The sequence below is a fragment of the Papaver somniferum genome, unplaced genomic scaffold (assembly GCF_003573695.1).
Source record: "Papaver somniferum cultivar HN1 unplaced genomic scaffold, ASM357369v1 unplaced-scaffold_81, whole genome shotgun sequence".
Lineage (NCBI taxonomy): Eukaryota > Viridiplantae > Streptophyta > Magnoliopsida > Ranunculales > Papaveraceae > Papaver > Papaver somniferum.
In genome coordinates this window covers 9,349,598-9,353,218 of record NW_020651082.1, presented here as the reverse complement: position 1 = coordinate 9,353,218, position 3,621 = coordinate 9,349,598, and the positions used below count along the sequence as shown (strand labels likewise).

At 38.4% G+C, this 3,621-nt stretch overlaps 1 pseudogene; it reads left to right on the top strand.

The window, feature by feature from the left end:
* Nucleotides 1-2,936: 2,936 nt before the first annotated feature.
* On the top strand, nucleotides 2,937-3,036 carry LOC113345627 (annotated as a pseudogene).
* Nucleotides 3,037-3,621: the final 585 nt, after the last annotated feature.

The following is a 3,621-nucleotide window of genomic DNA, read 5'->3' as shown; positions in this document are numbered from 1 at the left end:
GATGGTCTGGTCTCTTTTTTGTAATGTGGTATCTCAATCATTCTATTTCACCCTAGAAATGGTAACAACTTAAATCGTGTGCCCCACCAAATCACTTAAAAAAATAAAAACAGAAGGATTAGGATTCAACGAGATATGGCGAAACTACCATGTTTTTTTTTTTAATTCTAACACCTGAGCTCTGTGCTTTTATGAATAGACTCTTTAGATGTTTCCATCTAATCATATTGGTTCCTCAACTCCTACAACCAAGATGATCCCATCCACTTAGATTGGTTAGTGCCAACCTTAATAAGCATAAATTTCTAGGCTCTGGAGTTTATTTATTACAGCTAAGATCTAACAAAAAGTTTCTTCCCCACCCCCAAACTTAAATCTAACATTTTCCTCAATGTTCTAAAGATGAAATTAAAATCATGAACAAGAAAAAACGGTTACCACTTGATGGATGGAAAAAGAAATAAGGAAGGATATTATCGTAAGCATGAGTGTGGGTGCCTCCCATGAAATGCTAAATTTAAAGTCTTTAGCTAGACATCAAATACCTCAAAAAGGATTGTCACCTTCCAAAGTCATATATCAATAGTCGAAACAATTGTGGCTCCATAATACCAAATAGAGCTGACACCAGTATGAGACAACTGCACTGGTTCAGAAAAATGAAAAGAAGTAGCACGTCCTCATCTAAGGTTTCTGTCAAGACAACTGGGTTTATCTTCGGCGCATAATTGAACTTCATATGCGTGTCTCGATAAATAGATTCATCTGAAAAACGGGTCTCTAATACCTGGGTTACCTCCTGGACAATATCAGGAGGATCGGGTTGCGGAGTCTGGAAAGACTCAAGTAATATCTCAGATGCACAAGGCTCGAGTCCCAAGTTAGGGACTCTAATTAGGGATACGAGACAATCACAAGAACCATCACTACCCCCAAACTTAGGGTTCACAGAAAAACCTCTAACTATTGCTTGAATTTCCGGATCTTCAGAGTCCTTAAAATACTCAAGAGATTCTTCTAGTTCTCTACCCCCAAACTTAGGGTCATCATTATTCTCAGAAAAACCTGAAACTATTGTCTGAATTTCTGGGTCCATAGAATCTTTAAAATACTCAAGATCTTCTTCTAAAGATTGATCACATATCCGATATAAGAGAATGGTTTCTCAGAATCATCTAAAGAATCTATCAATAAAGTGTCAAGCCAATTATCCTGAACCAAATCTGAACTAAAGTGCTAATCATATTCACTTATTCTAAATCATCATTATCAGAAGGTTGTCTAGTAACATTAAAGACATTTAGTTCAGTGGTCATATTACCAAAGGATATGTTCATAAGCCCAGTCCTACAGTTGATGACAGCGTTAGCTGTGGCTAAAAATGGGTGACCTAAAATCACTGGGATTTGAGCACTTGGGTCCTGAACAGGCTGGGTGTCTAGAACAACGAAATCCACTGGATAAATAAACTTATCAACCTCAATCAGAACATCCTCTATGACACCACGAGGGACTTTGACAGACCTATAAGCTAGTTGTAGTGTCATTTTAGTCGGTTTCAACTTACCAAGACCTAGCTGGGTGTATACATGATACGGGAGTAAGTTAACACTATCTCGTAAGTCAAGTAAAGCTTTATCGACCATGTGATTACCAATCGCACAAGATATGGTGGGGCATCCAGGGTCCTTATACTTAGGGAGTGTTTGGTTCAGAAGGATGGAACTTACTTGACCAGCTAAAAAGGCTTTCTTGTACAAAGATCTTTAAGGAACTTAAGCTTACGCTTTCGTGTACAAAGATCTTTAAGGAACTTGGCATAAGCAGGCATCTGCCTAATTGCTTCTAATAACGGAATGTTGATGTTCACCTGCTTAAATGTTTCCATTATCTCGTTGAAAGTCAACTCCTTCTTTGTTGGGGATAACAAATGTGGATATGGGGCTCTAGGCACAAAGGTAGACCTATCAGGAATTTCTTGGGAATCCTTAGAGACTGTTTCAGTTTCCTCGTCTACGGGCTCCTCTTGGGAAGTAGAAGGTGGAACTACAGTATGTCCACTAGGCATGGCTACCCTATTGTCTACCGTTTTACCGCTCCTAAGGGTTGTTATCGAGTTCACATGGTTTGATGATTTCTCACCAGCTAAATATATTTGATGGATTCTCCTAGGGTTAGGTTGTGGTTGAATAGGAAACTTTCCTTTTTCTCTCAATGTCTCATTTATCTGACTAACTTGGGTTTTCAACTCGGAAATAGCCTGAGAGTTAGCTTGTACCATCTTTTTATTTTCATCTAATCCTTGTGCAACCGATTGCTGATATTCTAAAGTTTTCCGAGTTAACAAGGCAAGAGACTCTTCTAAACTCATGATTTTCTTATCTGAAGGGATCTGAAACTGTGCCGGAGCTGAAGGATTCTTAGTATAGACAAAACCTGGGGGAACCTGAGAGTTACTAGACTTACCTTGATTCTGGCCCTTAGACCAAGAAAGGTTGGGATGGTTTCTCCATCCAGGGTTATAGGTTTCTGAATATGGGTCAAACTTCTGATGGTTATCGAATCTAGTGTTGTTATAAAGAGCATTAGCTTGCTCCTCAACAATATGGCCTTCCCAAAAAGGCTCTATTCTACCACTATCACCACTAGAATGACCTAATTCTAAGACTTCAAACCTTTTGTCTATGGCTGCTATTTTAGCATCTGACTCATAAGATCCTTCTACACTATTGACATTTCCTCTACTTAGAAGAATTTTTTTCTGGGGTTCCCTACTATTTTCCCATTGTTGGGTCTTATCGGCGATTTCATTCAAAAATGTCATCGCCTCATCAACAGTTTTATTCTCAAACCCACCTGTGCATAAGGACTCAACCATGGTTGTTGTTGAATAATCTAAACCCTCGTAGAGGATCTGAACTAACCTAACCATCTCTAAACCATGATGAGGACATTGAGATATTAAGTCATTGAACCTTTCTAAATACCTATATAAAGATTCTCCCTCTTGTTGAGTAAAATTACAGATTTGTGTCCTAATAGACGATGTTTTGTGCCTTGGGAAAAACTTATGTATAAAGGCAGATGTAAGTTGGTCATAGGTTTCAATTGACTCAGAATCCAAACTATACAGCCAGGATTTGGCTTTATCTTTTAAGGAAAAGGTGAATAACCTAAGTTTCAACGCATCATCACTAAGGTTTTAATTTTCAGAGTACAACAAACTTCCTCAAATTCCCTAACATGAAAATAGGGGTTCTCATTCTATTTTCCTAAAAAGATTGGGAGCATCTGTAAAGTCCCAGGTTTGAGTTCATAATTTTCCTCGGTTTCAGCTAACTTGATACAAGACGGACGAGAGATCCTAGTTGGGTTTAATAAAGCTTTCAAAGTTGCCATTTCTGGAACTACCAAAGGACTAGGAATACTTTCTTCACTAATTGTCAAGTTTTCAAAGTTGAAATTTCCAAATACAGGGCTCTCAAAAGAAGAGTCTTCGAGCTCCCCGCCTTCACAAGAAGAACTACTAGGTTTATCACTAATCAAACGACCTAGAGTGTTTCTTTTCCAAGCCCGCTCTCTAATAACCTCGGGCATACACTAGAAAAACAAAAGAAAAAG